Source organism: Aotus nancymaae, unplaced genomic scaffold (assembly GCF_030222135.1).
Source record: "Aotus nancymaae isolate 86718 unplaced genomic scaffold, 86718_ANA_hifiasm-v0.15.2.pri h1tg000051l, whole genome shotgun sequence".
In the NCBI taxonomy this organism is placed as follows: Eukaryota; Metazoa; Chordata; class Mammalia; order Primates; family Aotidae; genus Aotus; species Aotus nancymaae.
The window spans coordinates 12118947-12142083 of record NW_026988465.1 but is presented as its reverse complement, the minus strand read 5'-3'; the positions used below and the strand labels follow the sequence as shown (position 1 = coordinate 12142083).

The following is a 23137-nucleotide window of genomic DNA, read 5'->3' as shown; positions in this document are numbered from 1 at the left end:
AGTTTCTCTCTCTCTCTCTCTCTCTCTCTCTCTCACACACACACACACACACACACACACACACACGGGAGGGGAGGGAAGGAGAGGGAGGGGCGGAGGGAGGGAGGCAGGGAGGGAGAGGGAGGGAACGCGAACACATCATATTTTTGCATGGCCCTGGCTATTGCTCTTTATTGTTTTTATTTTCATATGCAATATATGTAAATTAGAGACCATATGGTTAACTCCACAAATGAAATATAGTAATTATTTCTTATATTATCCTTTCTGAGTGACATCTAATCTAGCTACTAAAGAAGAATTCCTGATTAGATAAGCAGAAAACATTTGTGTCATTAGCTATACAGGTTCATCTTCTTTGTAATTTTAGTGAATACCAGGTGAATTTAAAGTATATTAGGTTTCAAAATAACCTACAAATCAAATTTATGTACACTTTTGATAATGAACAGTCATCATTTCACCTTCTACTTCAACCCACTTATATGACAGAGTCCCCCAAAGCTACCAATCCACTCTAATTTGTGTGAAGTACAATCACTGAATTTCTTAAATACATTTTTATATTCTCACACTTACATTTTATGAACTACCTAATTAAATTTAAACTCTTCCTCCTCTCAACTGGTTATGATGGAAAAGAAACAGTTAATCTAACTTGAATTACTGGCTTATAATCAACACTTTACCTGTGTCTTAACTGAATGCTAAGTCACTGGAATTGTAGAGGACATTAACACAGCAACGTATTTCCCATTCTCTTCAGAAGCTTCCATAATAACCACAGTCCCTTCTAGTCAGCTTTTGTTGGACACCGATTTTGCACAGATCAGAAGCTATTCAGCTCACCATGCTAAATATTTGAAACATACTAGTAAAACAATGGAAGAAATCGGCAAGCTCAAAGTAACCAGGTTCTACTAATATAACATTGTCTACTTAAAATTACTTGTATTTACACAGATACACTCTCTAATAAGGGTATGAATGAAATATCTCAGTGCTTAGCTCCAGTAAGGAAAGAGTCGAGGGGCTGAACTTCTCTGAAATCAAAAGCTAAATGATGCAGTGAAGCAAGAAGCCTTGATGACTGCATCAAATTTACATAATTTAAGAAGAACCCACCACTATTTTTTTTAATTTACATAATCTGCAACCGTTGATTAGGTAGTTTTTCATCATATATACTCAAAGGGCCACCCTCAGGTTACACTTATCCTGTTTCTCCCTCAAGCACAGATCTCATTTCCCAATTTTGTTACAGAAACTAGGGACAGACAGCATGCAGTGGCTGACGCCTGTAATCCAAGCACTTCTGGAGGCCGAAGCAGGTGGATAACTTGAAGCCAGGAGTTCAAGACCAACCTGGCCAACATGGTGAAACCCCATCTCTACTAAAACAAACACACACACACACACACACACACACACACACACAATCTGGAAAGGCACTGTGGTGTACACTCGTGGTCCCAGCTACTGAGGAGACTGAGGCACAAGAATCACTTGAACACAGGAGGCAGGGCTTGTCCTAAGCTGAGATCACGCCACTGCACTCCAGCATGGGCAACTGGCTTGAGGGAGACTGTACCCTCCCCCCAAAAAAACAAAAATAAAAAAATAAAACAGAAAAAGAAACACAGAAATTCCATTCCATGTCACTCGATACAAAATGGCCACTGGAGAACCACAGTGAAGAAAAAGTTACAAAAGATATGCTGATTGTCAAAGCCATCCTTTTAAAATTATTGTTCAAGGCAGCACAGCTTCTCATTGGTCCACCAACTTCAAACCTTGCCATGTTTCAACACAGAATGAAACATCTCTGCTTGTCTAATGAATCTCTTTGATTATTTACAGCATTCCAAGCGTGAAATATACATATGAGAGACAGACAGCATCCTCTCTTCCCCAAGAAAGTAAATAAGCCATAAAAGCTAGCCATCCTACTTACTTTCTCTGTAACTACAAAGGGCCCAATTTTATTTTTCATCTGTTACCCTAGAAAACTTACTGAACTGAAGTCTAGGCTGCTTCCTTATGCCCTTTTAATAAAGCCAGCCACAGTAAAGAAAACCGAAATTAGCGGGAAGTGCAGAGCTCTTTGCCACTGGGATTCACAGCAGCCTTTGGACAAGCCATTATGGTTGTCTGGCTCCAGCCCTCTTCCCAATAACCACCACCCCCTTTCTCGCCTACCCCACACCACCCTCCAAGATCAAAAGAGGCACTTACTGTTTATAACATCCTGAGCAATCCAGGAATCTTAAGAGGCTTTTGTTGCCTTTCCCACCCCTCATTGTTTCTGATCCAAAAAATGTTTTTTAATGAGACAAGCCAGTCCTGACACAGTCACACCCGTGAATCTGGCATGCCTCAAATGACAATCCTCTGAGATGCCTTGCAAGGAAAAAGGAGGGGGGTGCCTCCAGCGAATGTCAGAACAAGAGCCTGTGGTTCCCAGAAACAGTGCGGTTGTGGGCTACAAAGGCAGCTTTGCTCCAGGTGGCAGCAACCACCGTCACCAAAGCAAAACAACAACAAAACCTGGAAGTTCTTGCTGGACATGCAGAGCATTCCAGGTGCCCAAAAACAAAGTCCTGCCTGTTTCATGTAGACAACTATGTGCCTCATCCCCTTGCACCTCCCCTGCTGTCTCTCTGTCCTTCACCAATCGCCTCCATGTAATATGCTGGCTGGATCCACGTGTCCTCCAGCTGGGCCTTGGAGTTCAGCTTTCTCTTTGAAGTTTAAATACAAAGGCAGAAGTCCTATTTGTTTAATCATTCTTATTCTCACAGCTGACATATTCACTAATCTGGAACAAACTCAAATCCAGCAACTTCAGTGAACCCCAGCGCCAGAGCAAACAGAATAACCTACCTCCCTGTCTATCCTCACCTCACCTGCTGGAACTTGCAGGCACTGCTGGCCAGCAACAAGCACGGCAGAAGACGGGAGGCCTAAATACACCAGTTTTGTGGGAGCAGGTCTGGTGTTACAGAAACAAACCCTGGAGGGATCAGCATCTCCCAACTCGGCCCTCGATCGGCTCTCCATACTCCAGCTGCGAGCAACGCCACCCAAGGGTGCATCCACCCTGAAGATGAAGGGTGTGGAGCTAAAACACATACAAGGGCAGCCATAGTATTTTCTGAGATGCGAAATTCTCAGCAAGACAAACTCCAACTAAACCCCAAGAAGACATTTCAGAACCAGCATCTCCAAGACATGGAGGGCACCTTGTGGCAGTAGATTATGGACCCATCAGTTACATGGTAAGCACTCAGGTTCAACCTCACTGTAACTTCAAGAGGCAAAACTCCAGGTTTACTGAAGTCAAAGGTAAAAATTTCCTAGGGAGTTTTGGGGGAAATTACTCTTACCACAATGTTTACTGAATACCCCAGATTTCTAAAAAAGTGTATTTCTACCTTCGAACCTATGCATCACTTTTAAATGACTCTCAGTTACTCAAAAACCATATCCATGTTGGGAAATCAAACTATTATCCTAAATGAGACCTGCATTTTCCTGCAAAACGGAAAAAACTGACATGTTGACAGTGTCTGTTATGTTTCAGATAGATTATTTTTTAACTGGTCCTCAGAGCTGGTTCTTACCCCTTTCTCAAGGGGATTTCACAGAAGCACAGGAAGAAATTATTTCTGAACAAAAAAATTCTATTGCTAAATTGATAAAAATCAAATTAAGTACATGCAACAAAGTACCATTTCTAATTATAAATAACTGATAGGACAAGAAACACACAAAACACAACCCATAATACTCACAACTGTCTACAAGAGATTCATTCTAGACCAAACACATACTCATTGAAACCCAACAGCAACTCTATAACAAAAGTACTATTATCCCCATTTTACACAAGCAACTTGAGGCACAAAGCCTTGCTAAATGACTTGCCCAAGGTCATTCCACAGAGAGCTGAGATTCAATCCCAGCGTGTCTGGGTAGCCATCCTCTTAACCAATTCATTCTGCTTTCAAAGCTCTGTTAAAAACAATAGCTGTGGGCCAGGTGTGGTGGCTGACATCTGTAATCCCAGCACTTTGGGAGGCCGAGGCAGAAGGATCATTTGAGGTCAAGGGTTCAAGATCAGCCTTGTCAACATGGTGAAACCCCATCTCTACTAAAAATATAAACATTAGCTGGGCATGGTGGTGAGCGACTGTAATCCCAGCAACCCGGGAGGCTGAGGCAGGACAATCACTTGAACCTGGGAGGCAGAGATTGCAGTGAGCCAAGATCATACCACTGCACTCCTGTCTGGGTGACACAGCCGAGAATCCTTACCCGCCCCGCCAAAAAAGAAACAAAACACACACACACACACACACACACACACACACACACACACACACACACACAGAGAGAGAGAGAGAGAGAGAGACAGAGAGAAAGAGAAAGACAGAGAGAGAAAGAAACACAATAACTGACAGGTTCCTTAAAGAGAATAGTGACATTCCAAAAGTTAACTAGACAGATAAATAGCTCACTCCTGAGTTTCTCTCCACCCTGCTCCCAACCCAACTGGGTTACATCCACAATGAACACTAAAATACCTGGTATTTCTGTCATTTCATATTGCTTGACAAGGGGGTATAAATGTAGCTCCCCAGTTTATGGAAAAGACTGCCACTATTATTGGCAAAATGTCTTCACTTCTAGCATAAGGACTACTGTCCTCAGCAACAAATTTCACAATGATTAAAGACGTAATCTTCATTATGAAACACTCCTCACTGGCATCCTCTTCAGGGTAGCAACTGAATCTGAGATAGAAGCACAGAATCTGACCCGGCACTTTGGGAGGCCAAGGTGGGCAGACCACTTAAGGTCAGGAGTTTGAGACCTTGAGTTCAGGAGTTCATAAAACCCCGTCTCTGCTAAAAATATGCGTGCCTGTAATCCCAGCTGTTCTGGAGGCTGAGGCAGGAGAATCACTTGAATCCGGGAGGCGTAGGTTGCTCCAGCCTGAGAAACAGACTGAGACTCCATCTCAAAAAAAAAGCATAGAATTTGTATTTGACATATGTTTTCGAGCAAGCAGACCCCTTATTAGAATGAAAACTGTATACAAGTCCCACTTCAGTGGTACTTTCCGTATTAGTTGAGAAAATACTTAAGATAACATTTGTGGGATGAAACAGGAAGCAGGACCCATGTAAACTGTGTTCTAATCCTGGTCCCAGTTTATGCCCTCACTCGCTGGGGAATCAATCTGAAGACAGAAATAATTCTGAAGTCATCACTTACTTCTTTCATAAATTTAGAAGCCCTAGGAAACTTATTTCTGAAGTCAGTAATAACCGCACTAATTGTGTGGACGGCACACTGGGCCCAGGTAGCACACACTCCAGGATTTGCTTCCTTCATTAATGCATTTTCCTAGTGCCACTAACAATTTTAACCAAACTCTCAAATTGAAAAAACGTAAGACAGAATTGGGCGAAACAACACTTATTTATTTCAGTAATTCAGGACAACCACAATTTCTGGGGATTTGCAGCCTAAAAGTGACTTGAAGCAGTTGAAGATACTTCACTTATTTGACCATATGTAATCTCAATTATTAAGGTCACACTCTAGATACACGACCACTCCTTTCTGAGTTAAAATGGCAGACTACACACTTGACCCTATGGTTTACTAACTGCCCTATGATTCCCACATTAAAGATCAAAGCTATATGAGAGAGTCTAGAGCTCTCCAAGACAAGGCAACAGGTCACATAATCATTCCTACAATCTTGGAAAACCAGGTGGCACAGGTGGGCATCGACCTTGCTATAAAAATGGGTTCGAACAGCATTCTAAAGGGACACACAGCTCTCACTCTCTCTCATCATCCCTAGCCCTGTAGATTGTCTACTACCTGGCATCTGAAGGAAGTTGTGTGCAATAAAAACACATCTAAACTCTTTCTGGCAGAATCAATTCAATTTTTAGACAAGCATGCTGCTCTTCTATTTCCTTTTTTAAATTAATATAGGTATTATGTAAAAAATATTTCTAAGGCAAAATCTCATTCAAAACTTATGGCTGAAGATGCTGTATTCCTTGAAATTGCATAATCCAAACCTGATTTTCCAATAAATAAAAATATGGAACGCCCCACAAATTTCCATGTCATCCTTGCATACAGGCCATGCTAATCTTCTCTGCATTGTTCCAATGTAAGCATATATGCTGCTGAAAGGATCACTCTTCTGTTTCCTCTAAAAGGCTTTTCTATAGTGGCAAGCCCGACCAAACACACCAGGCTAAGTATGTGCATATTTTTTAGTTTAAACCAAGCAGTCAGGAAACCGAGAATAATGAAAGCAATTTATAATAATTCACTAATTATTACTGCCCACTCATTATAGTCCCCAAATCTTCCTCAACCTATAGGGTCTACCTCTGGCATCTATGTACTAGGGGTTGTCTGTGATACTGTTCCAATCCAAGCTTCCTCTCTCCTCTCACTCAAGAGGCCTCAACTGCATCTCCAGGGTTCTGTCTCCTTCTACACACAAGCACCAAACTGATTAAACTATGTCTAATGTATGATTTATAAGTAGCTCCCAACGTCATTTATTAAAACAAAGCCACCACAAGTCATAATTTGAATGACAGCAATTTCAAAATGTTATTTACTTATTATTCATTCTTTCAACAAATACTTATTAAGTACCACATGCCAGGCACTGTTCCAGGTGCTTGAGGGAAATTTATAAGCCAGAAGATTCACCTCAAGAACAAAAAGATTTTGGTTCTTCCGTTTTTTTAATCATTATTACTTTATATTCTAGCAGAGAAAACCAAAACCATGTAAACATATAAGGTATTTGAAGTAGTGGCAAATGTTATAAATGAATGGGTAATCTGATAGAAATCGGAGCAGGAGAGCACAAGAGTCGGGGAAACGTGAGCCATGTAGGCAGCCACAGCAACCTGCAGAGTGGATCAAGACTAATTTGAAAATGGCCTCTTCCAGTCACTACCTGAGCACCTTAAGGCCATCCCTTGACCTTATCTATGAACAGCAGCACTCAATTCATGGCAACCCAGAATTAGAAGGACTCACCTCAGGATACTTGGGGCCTTGGGTCCAGATGTAGTGTTTTCTTCCCAAATGAAGAGAAAAACAAAAGCAGCATCTCCATGAGGGCTTCTGGGCAGCCATGGACCAGCAGAGGATATTTGAGGAGAGACAGGCCAAAGATAATTACCAACATCTACTCTCCTAGGCCCAGGGCAGGGATCCCCTGCCACTAGGACAAGAGGTTTAGATGACAAACGTATTGAAGTGAGAAGAAACTCATTTTCTAATAACTGGTTGTTAAAATGCAGTTAAGTCGACAAGTTTCTGTAACATCAGCCAGAGAGTGTTTCCACCAAGACTTCCTTTTCTTTTCCAGATTTGCAAGTCAAAAAACTAATGCCACAAGAAAAATACACCATTTCTGAGTCTGTACGGCATGCTGCAAATTCCACAGTGCTCACAAGGACAGCATGCTGCTGCGGCACCGACACCCTGCCTGCTTAGAGGCGAACACAGCAACCCTGGCTCAGCTCAGTGTTGGCAGCACACTTCCCAGAAAAGCTGGCACCCTTCACCAATAAATGAGAAGTCACCACTGACGACGCACAAATGCAAGACCATGTCCCTCCTTCTTCATACGTCTGAAAACGAGATATAACAGTGTACACAGTCAGGCACACACAGCAAATAGAATGGGACTTTCTCATCTATGACAACAGAGTGCTGGAAAGTATTCGAGATATTCCTGTTTCCTTGGGGTACCACAGCTCCTTGCTATTCTAAATCAGCATATTCTTCCTAACCATCAAAAGGAGATCAGGAAGCAGAGGAGAACTGCCCACTGCTTAACTCTGTAATGTACAAAAGAGCTCCAGTGGCAATCCATTAACAGCATTGAATTCTTTTCTAAGAAGATTGTTTAAAAATGAGCAACATAAACCAAAAACTCCATAGGCTTTACAGAAGGCACTATTCTGAAACTGAAGGCTGCAGCTTGGTTTATGGTTAAGATGTTGAACAGAGAACACCGGCATTTTGTCTGAACAACAAGGCTTGGGTCTATCAGTATGTCTGCTTGTTTTGTCCTCTAACGGGGTGATGAGGGGTAATGGTAAGGGCAGAATCTGGCCGGATCATCTCTCAGTTACCAGGTTATTTCAGTGTGTGGAAAAGAGAAGGTAGTTTTAATGCCCACTTGAGAAAAAGACAACAGGGAATAACAGAAGGACCAGGCCAGCCTTACAGGGAAGAAAAAGAGAAACAGAGACAATGAGCAAGTCACACAAAGAGCACAGAAAGACAGAAAAGAGACTACTGAACCACAGCAGGAAGGAACAAACGATACACACAGCCTGGATGAATCTCAAAGCAAAGCGAAGGGACGTAGATACAGAAGTGTTCATCTATACGGCACCTACAACAGGAAATGCTGATCTTCAGTGCGAGAAAGCAGGGCGGTGTTGTCATGGGGGCTCAGGGCAGGAGCACAAGGGAGTTTTCTCAGGTGACAAGAGGTGCACAGCTTGATGTGACGGTAATACTCAGGTGTGTGCAGTTATCGTAAGTTATCACAACTTACACCTGAAATGGTTGCATGCATAAATTTTACTTCAGTAAGATTGGTTTTTTAAAAATCCAAACCGACATACAAGTGTTTTTGGGTGTTTTTAATCCAGAACAGTAGGGGTGCTTATGTAGAATGAGCTCTGAAAAGTTGTTAGGTTAAATTGATTTCTCCGGAAAATAGCCATCCAAACTAAATAAAAGTTACTGCCAAAAGCCACGCCTCTGGCAATACAATCCAGGGACCTGGTCCAAATGTGGAAATTTTCCCCCAAGTTTCATGTGGTTAAAAGTGACTTATTAAAAAATATTTTACAATACGAACCCCCTTTCAGGGCTTAGGGTATTAAGAGGAAAAATAAAATTTTAAGAAAAATATTAAAAGAAAAATAACCCAAAAGTCACCTTTTTTGCAAGCCGAATCAGAGTGCCATCTGTGACTTGTTTTAAGAATTGCTTTTGTGTCGTGCAGAACAGCAGATTTAATATTCACCTAAGGGGGAGAAAAGGTTTGCTCACAAGACTTCAGACTTTCTAATGTGTAAGCATACCAGAGAGGCTCACTGCGCTAATGACTGGCACAACGAGATCTGAGGCTGGTAACGGGCACTGCCAGGGAGTTACTGGATTAGGAGTGAGGATGATAGGAAGCCTCTGAAATTACAACTCCTACGGTCACAAGCCCCATTGATACGCCATGCAGAAGGGTCTCTGAGACCAACAGCTTATTATAGAAATATTATAACAACTGTGTCACTGAAAATGTGCATGTTAGCCTTGGAAGTAAAATACCCACATCCCAAAGGATATGAAGTCCTCATATTCACTCTATGAGTGTTCCCATTCCCACAAAGGGGCTGGGCAGGCAGCCGTGAGAAGACAACTCAGAGTATGAACAGGGCACAGAAAATTAAAACGAATTCCCAGAGTTGGAATCAGCCTGCAGCCCACAACCGAAGTCAGCTCAGTTTCTGGCACAAAATTATTTACAAGTCATCCTGGCAGGAGTCATATCCAAGATTTTAAGACAATAATCTTGTTCTAAATCTCAACTTCCAGAACTGGGCCACCACACAGCCAAGGGGGATGGGTACTCTGCAGACTGAAATCCCATCTCCTGGAAGATCTCAGAACACTTAGGCCCATTCCATCTCTGCACCTGCAGAAGCTTATGTAGGAGAGGGCATCCCATTCCCTCCAGAACTACCCAGCAAGAAATGCAGAGGGGAACACAGCCCAGAAACAGAGGAGAAGGGAGGAGGCCAAGGCATTCATAGCCCAGCTTGTGCCATCTTAAGAATCCCTGCAGCAGAGTCCAGGGCCATCCTTGTTTAATTCAGCTGGCATTTTCCTATGTAAATCATCCTTTCTGTTTTGGTTGGAGTAATGTGGGAGAGGGTGATCTATTAATGCTATCTACAAAGGGTAGGTTCAACAGACCAGTTTCACTCTGACTAGTCATTTGTAAAGAATACTGATTTTCTTAATTTTATTCCACAAAGAGGCTATGCAGGAAGCATCATTTTTTATACTGTTTCTTCTGCAGAGTTTTGATAAAAACTAATATTCATGTATTTTTACATAAATCACACGCTTGTTTTGCTCTAACCAGTAGCAGGAGGCAAAGGCATTTGTGCAGCACCTCTGAAAATTAAATTACCTATCTGGAATTCATCTGCTTCACCAGAGACACCCAGCCCCAGCCCATCCAGCCAACCTGGGAAAGCCTCCCTGGCCTTAATCTCATTAAGAGTCCAAAATCCACAGCCTTAAACCAACAGAGCATTCTCTTTTCCTGCTGGGTCCCTGACTTTCTTATTCAGAAGAGGAGGCTTTATAGGTACCTTTTTTGTTTGTTTATTACAGAGTAATACACATTTCCTGGAGAAAATATAGATAAGCCTTATTTCCTGAGCATCCATCCCTCTTTCATGCCACTTCTCATCTCTGGGCCTTCCACTTTCACTGTGGAACCCACTGCTCACCAATCTCATCTGCACCTGGCTAATCCCTGTCCTTCAAGTCCGCTTTCATCCCTCAGTGTGGATTAGTTGCCCCTCCCACCTGTGCCTACACCACCACTTTATTTGTCAAAGCATACATACATATATATACACACACACGTGTATATATGTATGCTTTATAGATTACATGTGTACATCTATTTACTAAAATTATTTACCAAGATAAAACAAAAAAATTAAACTGTACATACTGTTTTCTCACTTGCTTTTCTCACTTACTACTTTATGTCAGTCAACATTCTTGTTACCACATCATTTTAATGACTGCACAGAACAGATGTTCCATAATTTAGCCAATCCCCCATTGGTTTCAATTTTTCACTGGGATACACAGTAAAACACTTACTACACATCCTTGTGGCCAAATTCCTAAAAGCAGGGTGGCTGAGTGAAATGGATGCAAAGTATCACACTACTTATACTGCATACCAGATGCTTCAAACATGGGATGTCAGTTTTTAAAGACATTATAGAATAATGAGGCACCTGAAACCTTCCTAAAAGAAATGACTGAGGGAACACAGGATTGTTAAGCCCAGAGAAGATGAACAATGAGTCTGTTGGGTGAGAAATATTGCTTTAATTCCTTCTGAGGTCAAAACTGCAACACACTGAAAGAAATGGAAAGAGGTATTCTGTTAGTTAAATTCAAGAGAATGGAATTTTCCCAAAGAGATATTCAACATCAATCTTGCAGCTACTTAAACTATTCAGGTTGAGGCAGGAAGTAATCCTGACAGGGTAAAGATATTGGGGCAGCTTCACAGGAAGGGCAGTCAGTCAACCAAAAAGGTCACTCATGTTCAACTACTACCATTTCCACCCTGCAGGGGACTTCCCCACTGCACTCTTTCAAATTCAACTGGAGAAAAGCCACGATTAAACTTTCCTATATTAGCCTAAGTACTATCCAAGCACACAGACTATTTATTGTTCATCAAATTTTAGAAAACCAATTTCACCAATAAGCAAAAGTCATGGTGGATCAAATTGTGGATTCCATCAGTGACCATGGTAAGTAACATGTTTTTACGGTGGACAATTCCTGTCTTTTTAAAATGTGGAGAATCTGGCTTATCCTCAGAGCTTCTGGCTCTCACAGTAACAAATACATAATAAGATAATAAGAGCAGATGAGGCTAATGACCACATTTGCTGTAATTACCTAATCTCATTGTTTTTAAGGAAGGAAGGTATTCAGTAGATCAACTGTCACTATGTAACCACAGAGGAGAAAACAGGACTCTCTCTTTCTGAATTTCTATCAATGTTTATATGCAAATGGAGTATGTTTCTAAAAGACACTTAAAGACTGTAAAGGGAAGTAGGGAATGAAGAAAGCATTACATTTAGGCTTCTGTGAAAAGCCATTATCTTTAGAGAGGCTGAGTGTAGGGAAAAGACAAACAGCACCAACATCAAGTTCTTGGTGACATTAAATGAGGCTCCAGGTCCAGACTGCCTTTGAATCTGGCCTCGCTAGCTTCTATTTCCACTTGAGAATCACTTTCAAATCACCCACCTTCTAAAAGTTCATTTATAAACCTGCAGAGTAAAACCTAGAATGCACTCCATTATAGAAACATTTAAAATGGCACTTGGGTTTCCAATGCAGCACAAAGGAATAAAACAAAATTCACTAGTATAATTAATGAGAAAAGAGGTAAAGGATTAAGGAAAGAGACTAGAATCTGCTAACGGAAATTAGTAAGGGGTGGGGGTATTCCCTGCACCCCTTCAGAAACCTAGAAAAATTTAAGAACTGTTACCAACCATACTGTACATTAAGATTAGAATGGAAACTCAAAAGTTTTGAGCAGGACAAAACCATGCCAGGGTCTACAGCTTATCAAGCACTTGTTTTAGGTGACATCTGACTGGCTCCTGAGAAAATTATTAAGTTTTAAGCTACACTGGCTGGGAGTCTGAATTTCTTGAACCCGATGAATTATGCATGATAATGAACTCTGCAAATTAGGTGAAACCAGGCTCTGCTGTCCTAAGAAATCTAGGCAATGAACATATTTCTCATGAGCTCCTAGTAATAAATCTGAAATTAATCACATAATTAAAGGAAGAACCTAGTAGCTGAAACACAGAAATATACAACATTTCTCCCCACATACTACAAAGTTTTTGATAGAAGAACATCATGATAAAAGAAAAATACCAAAAATGAGGCAAGTAAATCACATTTTCTGCTGGGGGAGAAGAACCACAACGCTTTCCTGAAAGCAAAGGTCCAAGGAATTTTAAAGTTTGAACATGAACATTAATTTCAGTATACTAAAAACAAAAACCAAGACTCTGGCTCAAGAATCTCAATCTGTCGCTCCGACTGGAGTGCAGTGGCGTGATCTCGGCTCACTGCAACCTCTTCCTCCTGGGTTCAGGTAATTCTCCTGCCTTACCCTCCAGAGTAGCTGGGACTACAGGTGCCCGCCAGCGCACCTGGCTAATTTTTTTTTTTTTGTATGGTTCGTAGATATGGGTTTTCACTATGTTGGCCAGGCTGATCTCAAACTCCTGACCTGGTAATCCACCTGCTTCGGAAAGTGCCAAGATGACAGGCGTGAGCCACCGCGCCTGGCCTAAACTTTTATTTATTTATTTATTTTTGAGACGGAGTTTTGCTCTTGTTACCCAGGCTGGAGTGCAATGGCGCGATCTCGGCTCACCGCAACCTCCGCCTCCTGGGTTCAGGGCAATTCGTCCTGCCTCAGCCTCCTGAGTAGCTGGGACTACAGGCACGCGCCACCATGCCCAGCTAATTTTTTGTATTTTTAGTAGAGGTGGGGTTTCACCATGTTGACCAGGATGGTCTCGATCTCTTGACCTCGTGATCCACCTGCCTCGGCCTCCCAAAGTGCTGGGATTACAGGCGTGAGCCACCGCTCCAGGCCTAAACTTTTAAAATAGGTGTGTATATGTATGTATGTGTGTGTGTGTGTATATATATATACACACACACACACACACCCCCCTTCAAAGTACATGGGTATGGTCAGAAAAAAAAAAATAGGCTGCCCATTTCCCCAACCTTCCATTTTTCTCCACTCTACCTGCCCCTTGTTTTTTTATTCCTAGGTTCCTTGTACACTGTTCCCCCCTCTTGTGAAAAGTCTTCCCACACCTGTTTAAAGGTTCAAAAAAATCACTCAGCCATGGTGTTGACGACTGTTTCTAGGGAGGGGCTGATGAGGTTCCGATCTAGATGCTGGTTAAATGGGTGTGTTTAGTTTGTGAAAACAAAAGTTTTAAAAGTTTTTTAAGTACCTGAAAATAAGTTTAAAGACTAGGGCATTTTTCCCCTTTCCCCAGAATGTGGACTAAATAAATAGCATAAATAAATGAAATATGGATATGTTGTTAATGAGAAAAGAGGCTGGCTGGCTGCTAGGGGGAAGGAGTTCCTGAGTTTTTGTTGTTTCTACTGCTGGGGATGATGAACTCCACACCAGAGGAGATTGTTGCCCTCAAATGTAACAACCTAACTTTGACGTACTTAGGGCATCTGCCAATTGTGATCTCAAAGTACAAAAAGTTGAAGTTATTTGCCAACAGAAACCCAGAAAAACTGTATGCCTCCAGAATTGCTGGTAGAGCTTCTAAAACTCTGACGTTTAGAAAGACTTGCTCCCATAAGTGGGGCTCCAGAAACGGAATTGGAATTCGTCTTTGCATTTTGAAAACTGTAACGAAAACCATAGATGAATAGTAGAAAATTCTTTCCTTACAAAGTTCAGAATAATATATTAAGGTTTCAGATAATGCATATAACACAAATACCCTAAAGAGATAGTGAACTCCCTTGTGAATTCATAATACACTGTCCAAGAAATTCACAGGACTTTAAACAGTTAATACATAATACATCTCTCATACACAGAATGTTAACAATTAGATATTGGAGGGATTCTCCAGAGACCAGGAAAAGGGGAAAAAAAAAAAAAAAAAAAATCAAGGCCCAGAACTCTGAAGGACCTTTGAACTCCATTTATTTTCAGTCAACAATGGGGTCTGCTTCTGCCAAGTACCCAATGAGGAGGCTGTGGCTAGGGGGAAATTAGGTGCTTTACTCACACAACAGAACCACATTCTAGCTTGAACCTAAACTCATCCACAAATGCAAACGAGAAGAGAGAAACATAGCACCAAAGAATGTAACCAATTTTAACTCTAAGCGGAGCTATGTTGTAGGAAAAGCGGAGGAGGAGGATGAAGAATGAAATTTAGCGTGGTGAAAAATGAAAATTAACAACCAAAGGCATTCAGCTGCTCAGGAGGTCTTTCCTCTCTCCAAAGCGGAGTGACAAAATTAGCCAGTGCCAGCACCCTCCCTGCACCACTTCCCCCGGGGTAAGCCCACGCAGAGCTGCTCTCTGAATAAGAAATCTTGCATTGCGCTACATAAAGGAGGGAGAGCGTGCAGGATGACCAGCCAACATCAATCTTCAGTGGGCATTTCTTAAGATCCTTCTTCACATTTTCTTCAACAAGAAGAAATTTCTCCAATACTAGCTATATGGCCAACATTCAAACGATGGAAGGCCTTTGACAACTTCCTCAAGCCCAGGCTCATTTACCAGCAGGAAACCGCAGGCCAGAAACCCTGTCCAACCAACAAAAACCCAGACTTGTACTGGCTCCCAGTGGGCACCCCCCACCTCCCTGTACCCCCGCCAATCCGACAGAAGAGGAAACATGGTCGTGGTGACCCCAAAACAGGTTTTGAATGTTCCATCACAACTGGTTGTAAAAAGCAGTCAGCTGAAAGGAAAGGGCCAATAAAGACCGAAACACATGCTGGAAACAGCTGCTCTGCCCCGCCCTGCACCACGCCAAGCAGACAAGATACACCCCCACAACCTTGCAACCTGATCGTGCCCCTGCCAGCACTGGACACACCCATGGACTCTGAGGAAAAACAGAAAGTGTTCAAAAATCTAAGAAAGCAGATGCTAAGTAAACCAGACGGAGCTACTGCATTCTCTCTAGATGCAGGCAGAAATCCTTAAGAGTCACAGAACAGCCTACGGTTGGATTTGAAAGCCTACAAGGAAACGTTCAATAAATATTTGTTGATTGATTTTTGTAAAAAGATGATTAAAGGGTTAGAGGGGGAAAGGTCACACTACAAAGGTCAAAAGTAAAACATCACTCATTGAGATATGGGAGTCTGTGAAGGGCTTTCTGAAGACTGGCTGCTTCAAAGAAGGGCTGTAACCCTCAGCTGGCTGCTCTCTGGCGTCTGCAACTTGGACGAACTGGGAGAGGGGGCCTGGAGACTAAGAATCCTCTGGGTTTACAGTCCTCTTTAAAAAAATAGATCTCACACCTATAATCCTAGCACTTTGGGAGGCCGAGGCAGGTGGATCACGAGGTCAAGAGATCAAGACCATCCTGGTCAACATGGTGAAACCCCGTCTCTACTAAATATACAAAAAAAATTAGCTGGGCATGGTGGCACAGGCCTGTAGTCCCAGCTACTGGGAGGCTGAGGCAGGAGAATTGCTTGAACCAGGGAGGCGGAGGTTGCAGTGAGCCAAGGTCATGCCACTGCACTCCAGTCTGGGTAACAAGAGCAAAACTCCGTCTCAAAAAAAAAGAACAAATTCTCACATCTGCAGATTTTACCAAAAGTGCAGGTTTACCTACCCATGTTACGGTCGGGGGATCAGCAATTCATGTCCATTCTCTACCACCAGCTCCAGCAGGGAGGAAAAGGAGCAAAAGGAGGCCGGGACAACTGAGGCTGCGTAGCGAGATGGGCAGCTCATCTCCACGCTCCTGAGCCCTGAGCCCTCAGCTGGTTATTAAGGCTGGTTATTAGGGGAAGTAGCCACTACCACCTGTACTTACTCTAGGACTGTTTACAACACTTGATATTTATTACCTCCTTTAATCCTCACAGCAACTCGGATCAGGGTTGAGATTGTGAATATCTCTCAGCTGAAGAAATGGAGGCACAGAGAACATAAGCAACGTGCCTAGAGTCACACAGCTTCAACAAACTTTCTTTTTTGAGATGGAGTCTCACTCTGTCGCCCAGGCTGGAGTGCAGTGGCGTGATCTAGTATCACTGCAACCTCCACCTCTCAGGTTCAAGTGATTCTCCTCACTCAGCCTCCAGAACAGCTGAGATTACATGCATATTTTCAGTAGAGACGGGGTTTTATGAACTCCTGAACTCAAGGTTTCGAACTCCTGACCTCAAGCAGTCAGCCCACCTTGGCCTCCATGCCCAGCTAATTTTTTGTATTTTTAGTAGAGACAGGGTTTCACCATTAGCCAGGATGTTCTTGATCTCCTGACCTCATGATCCGCCCACCTTGGCCTCCCAAAGTGCTGGGATTACAGGTGTGAGCCACCTCATCTGGCCTTTAAACAAATTATCACTGTTGTTGAGATCTCAACCCAGTGTTCTCAATCACTAAATTACGCCCTGGTTTCAAGATTACCTATTATTAAACTTGCAGCCAGGATTCGCCCAGGTGAACTAAAAAGAACGCACCTAACACTAGTAATAAAAACCATAACCTCTGCACCTGAAATACCATTGCCCAATTGTTGAAAACTTCTATTCTACTTCTCCTTCTCTAATGGTGACTGAGTTTGGGTTTTTTTCTTGGAAGCGAAATGTTGAGGTCAGCATTCCAAGCATTCCCAAATTGTTTTCATCACACTGTTTAAATAATAACAAAGGAGGGGCAACCGTTCTCACATTGGGTATTATTTGGCCAGGCAAAGAGGGGACAAGGATATTAAACAGTGCTTCCAATAAATGTAAAAAAAACCTACGAACAAAAATGCTGGACTTTAAAGAATCAAGTCCTAAGGCTTAAAAAGCACCCCCAAAGAGGAAGGGCCAGGAATTAAGTGGCCTTGCATGTGAGGCGATGAGCCTCTGCCCAGCCACACTGCCCGTGCAGGATTCCTGCCCATAGCCTTGCTACTCAAGGTGAAGCATCAGCATACTTGGGAGCTAATTTGAAACACAGACCCTCAGGCCTGCCTCAAACAGAATGAACCCCAGAATGGGCAACATTACAACAAGATCCCCAGGTGATGCCTATGAATGTTCAAGTTTGAGGTGTGCTCCTATAGGATGCAGGCCTTACGACATCTTCACACATGCCAAAAGAAAGCAGGTGGATGAAAACGAACCAGCAGCTACCAGTTTGTCACAATAAGAACTAAAATTCTGTAGGCTACCTTTACACATTATGAATTAGGATTATAATTCCTACCATAACTTCAAATTTACTCAAAATCCTATCTCGTTTAAATTCATAACCATTGCTCATTTTGAAAACCAACTGGGCTGGACACGGTGGCTCACGCCTGTAATCCCAGCACTTTGGGAGGCCATGGAACATGGATCAATTGAGGTCATGAGTTCAAGACCAGCCTGACCAACATAATGAAACTCCGTCTCCACTAAAAAATACAAAAATGAGCTGGGCATGGTGGCAGGCACCTGTAATCCCAGCTACTCGGGAGGCTGAGGCAGGAGAATTGCTTCAACACAGGAGGTGGAGGTTGCAGTGAGCCGAGAAAGCACCATTGCAGTACAGAGCAAGATCCCGTCTCAAAAAATAATAATAATGATAACCAGCAAATAGCCTGTGATCACAATAAACAGATACAAAATGAGGTTATATGTTAGCCTTTTGCCTTAAGGTTGGCCACCACAGGCAACGGACAGCCCTGTTTGAGAAAGAAATTCTCACAACTAAAAGTGGGTCACCATAGAAATTAACAAATATAGCACATTATGGAAACATAGAAAAGAAAGTAAAGAAATTAAGTACAGTGACCACAATCATTATAAAGCACAGGAATAAATCTTCCTGATTATCAAGGCAAAAACAGGACTTAACACCATTAGGCTTTTTTTCTTTTTTTTTAGTCGGAGTTTCGCTCTTGTTACCCAGGCTGGAGTGCAATGGCGCGATCTCGGCTCACCGCAACCTCCGCCTCCTGGGTTCAAACGATTCTCCTGCCTCAGCCTCCCGAGTAGCTGAGACTACAGGTGCACGCCACCATGCCCAGCTATTTTTTTTTTTTGTATTTTTAGTAGAGACGGGGTTTCACCATGTTGACCAGGATGGTCTCGATCTCTTGACCTCGTGATCCACCTGCCTCGGCCTCCCAAAGTGCTGGGATTATAGGCGTGAGCCACCGCGCCCGGCCACCATTAGGCTTTTAACTACTGAGTCAGCAATGGAAAGTTTTCTCTGCCTTACACTTAAAGTAACATATTGGTAACATATTGGTAATAATGGTAAAATAACTGTAAAATAAAGAATTGAGATCATGAATCATCCTTCACTCAGAAAGATGAAAAGGTATCACCTTGCTCTCCTATGTCCAAATGTCCAAAGAGCTATAAACTACTCCTTCTCTTCAGATATATAATTTTCTGTGCGTTACCAATGACCAAAAACACATACCAATGTACAATTCACAAACATTGATAATCTGTATTAACAAAAACTTTCACTGCTCCAGAAGAGTAAGTAGTTCTCTTTCCTTATTACAGTCTTAGTCACTACACCAGGCATTTCCTTCTCAAGCTAATAATAAAACATGTTTAGCAACACAACAAAGAGAGCAGCCCCATTCCCTGGTTTGAATTTAATGTTTGAGTATCCACATAATTTTCATTATGTTTCAAATATACAAGACTATTGTTTTTCATTCAGTCTTTCCCAAAACACTATGGGAAAAAGAAGAGACTCATCCCACAAAAACCACTTTTAAGGACTTACAGATTATTGCATTAATTCCACAAGAGAAAATAAAATTTGGTCAACAATACTCATTTCAAGCAATACTCGCATAGTGGAAAACGGACTGCAATCATCCATTATTGTAAGTCAGCCTCCATAGGCAATAAATAAACGGCACTTCCAGTCACTCAGTTGAAACCTGGGCAAGAGGGCTAGAAAAAAAATAAAAGGTATGAATAAGATGCAGTAAATCTCTAAAAAATCACACTGATGACTGATTTCAAACCAAAATATATAGAACTCACGACAGAAAGAGAAAAGCGCATGATTAATATGGTGTCATTTCTAAATGCATTAATGTACTGCTAATACTCTCACCACTCTATGAAAAAAGAAAAAAACTTTATAGTAAAAAAGAGCTCAAGGCCAGGCACAGTGGCTCACACCTGTAATCCCAGCACTTTGGGAGGCCAAGGCTGGTGGATCAGGAGGTCAAGAGATTGAGACCATCCTGACCAACATGGTGAAATCCCGTCTCTACTAAAAATATAAAAATTAGCTGGGCATGGTGGCATGTGCCTGTAGTTCCAGCTACTCAGGAGGCTGAAGCAGGAGTATCACTTAAACCTGGGAGGCGGAGGTAGCAGGAGCAGAGATCGTGCCACTGCACTCCAGCATGGCAACACCCAGATTCAAAAAAAAAAAGAGCTCAAATTCCCATTTGCTAACTCAGGTCCCATCCTATCATTTTGCAGCTTTTCCTGTTTATGTGGCCCCTGCTGTTTCTTTGGAATTTTTAAAGACCTAAGATTTGAGTAATTGTAGTCATTTCTGAAGTAGTTACTGAAAACCCAGTTACTTATACACTGCTTAAAACATTTGCCTTTGACTATCTGGTTTTTAGAGAGACTACACGTGCAATCATATCTAGTTCTTTTATATTCAGAACCTTCTTATCCCCATGTCATTTGCTTACTGGCTACCAACAGTCACTCAAGAGTGTGGGTAGCCCTAACCTTTTTCCTCCTGTCATCTTTCTGACCCAGACCTAAACTTTCCAAGTAAGAACTCAACTTCTGTGCAACACCAGAGTCCTCATGGTTACTGGATCCTGTAACACCTCTAAAATCATAGATAAAGGGGGACTACTGGACTGCTTGTTCCCTTTCTCCACCCTCCCCCCATCCAGCACACAGACACACGACAACATGAGGACACTGGGTCTTTGCAAACAGGCTCTACTATCCAGTAATTGGCTCATACATTTCATTCATAACTTGAAACAGATAGGCTCCAAAATGAGCAATCTAATTTTAAATGTTGTCATTAGTCTCCTGGCTGCAAGCGGTTAAAGAAAGCCTTGCAAGCTCATGAATTACGGGTACAGTTTATTACTCTGAAGGAGCTCAGAACAAGCACAGTATCTCAGGATGCTGGAGATGGGAGGGGAAGGTTTCCAAGCCCAAAAGCTTACATGGAATGCAGCTTAAATGTCACTTATCCAATTGCAAGGAAATGATCCCCCCCCTACTCCCAGGCCCTTTTCCCCTTCCCTCCTTGGCCACAGCACATCTTTAAGATGGAGAAATTTTACACATGTATTATTATATACCTTTCCTTAAAATATATGTCAGATCAGGCTTATTAGCCTTAGAGGTTTTTAAGTGCTTACGAGAGAAAAGGTCCTGTAGTCAAAGAATTAAAAACAGGACACAACACTCATCCAACCTTCACTGCAGAAAATTTTTGCAACAGATTTCAGCTTGCACATTACTAACAGTTCCACACCATCCCAACACCAAATGTAGGAGATAAAGAAGCACACCCTGAAATCAGAGGTTTCTTCTTACAAATAGTGAACCAATTAGAAATCACACTTTGAGTACACATGGCATTCCACGTTGGCCACTCATAGAAGAATGGAGACATTGTAACCTTTTGGAGATTGGGAGAAAGCGGGCAGTTCAACGGATATGCAGAATCCCACATCTACAGGGCCTGAGATACCAACACTGGCCAGACAGGACGCCCATTTTCCTAAGGGGCAGTGGGTAAAGTACAAGAAGGGATGAGGAAGCAATCATCCTCAAGGCAACCAGGTCAAACTAAGGGGCAGTGGGTAAAGTACCAGAAGGGATGAAAAGCAATCATCCTCAAGGCAACCAAGTTAAACTACCAGAAAAAAAGTGACTTACTGCTAAATATCTTATCTCTTTCACCCACACCCAAGCCCACCCCGCTGAGCTGAGGAAACAGAGGCTGCCTGACTAGCTTCCGGCCAAATGAGGACTGCTCTGCTAACTGCAACAGAGAGCCATCTGTGTGGCGCCCAAACTCCGGTGCAGTGGCTGGAGAAAGGGAACTGAGTCACAAGCCATGGGTTTGGCAGTCTTCTTATTTCCCTCTCACTGGCCTAACTGAGCAAGAAACCAGCAGTTCTCAATGCAGGCCAACCCAGGTTCCAAATCCAAGTCTACCTTCTCCAAACTTTAAATTCCTTCATAGAGGGATGGCACCCATTTCTGACACAAAGCACAGGAGTCCACGATGAAAAACTGAAACTCCACAAATGTTCTGGTTCCCTCTATCACTGCCCCACCACCTCAGTATGCAAGACCTTAACTCATGATCCTACACAGCAATCAGCATCATCCCTTCCTGTACCAAACACACCTCTGTCGCACAGACACCTAAAATTTGAGAGCCCGATGAAGATTACAAGATACCCTACTGATGCCCTCACCCTTACAAATTAGGTGTTGGCAGCAGCGACACAATCCACAGCCAACGTTCTTTACACAACTTTGGTCTTTCTCAAAGGAGGTTCCAGAGAACCCTGTCTCCAAGGGGTAGTATTTGAAATTAAGGCTCACTGGTCAATGAAGGTTGAGAAATCTCAGGTGTAGACAGGTTTCTTTCCTTCAGGTGGTTTGTGTACTCCATGATCCTCTCGGAGTCCAAGTACCCCAAAATCATTTCACCACCAAGCATCCTAGGCTCTACCCTCTCCCCAAAATAAAATAATTCTCAGAACACATTTAAGGATACACAGCACTAACTTCTCTTGTTCTATTTCGCTAATGGATTGATATGGGTCTTTACTAAGAGGAGGGAGTGTTTTTATAAGTAATACATGTATAAATGTTCACTTTTAAAAATGTAAACTATACTAAGTATGGAGGGTAAAAATACGAAAGTTTATTTTCAACAGCTCAGGGAAAATGGAAAAGGTAATTAGCCTAATCCTCTGAGGTTTCAACTCTACAAATAACAGAAAGTTAACAAAACATAAGAAACTCAAGGAAAAAAGCAATTTTAAGATAGAGTCTCGTTTTGTCACCAGGCTGGACTGCAGTGGTGTGATTTCGGCTGGCTGCAACCTCTGCCTCCCAGGTTCAAGCAATTCTCCTGCCTCAGCCTCCCGAGTAGCTGGGACTACAGGTGTGCACCACCACGCCCAGCTAATTTTTGTTTTTAGTAAAGACGGGATTTCACCATGTTGGTCAGTCTGGTCTCCTGACCTCTGATGATCCGCCTGCTTGAGCCTCCCAAAGTGCTGGGATTACAGGTGTGAGCCACCGAGCGCAACAAGAAACTCATGGAATTCTGAGTTCCCACTGTAGTAACGAGTGCTCTTAGGAAACTTATGAGAACTATGATTGCATGAACAACTGCCTAACGAAAACTAGCAGTCATTTCTTACAAAAATATTGTTCTCTTTTTACTACCTTTGTTCTCTTTTTACTATTTTGCAAGCATAGGAGA

At 42.4% G+C, this 23137-nt stretch overlaps 1 protein-coding gene and 1 non-coding gene across 4 annotated transcripts in view; both read right to left on the bottom strand.

Annotated features, from left to right (window-relative positions):
• The window catches only part of JARID2 (jumonji and AT-rich interaction domain containing 2), a 281796-nt gene that overhangs the window by 205755 nt on the left and 52904 nt on the right, over window positions 1-23137 (bottom strand). The gene's annotated exons all lie outside the window — the stretch shown is intronic.
• LOC135269319 (U6 spliceosomal RNA) lies at window positions 6122-6225 on the bottom strand. Its single transcript, XR_010337626.1, has one exon. It is a non-coding gene; the product is annotated as a U6 spliceosomal RNA (small nuclear RNA).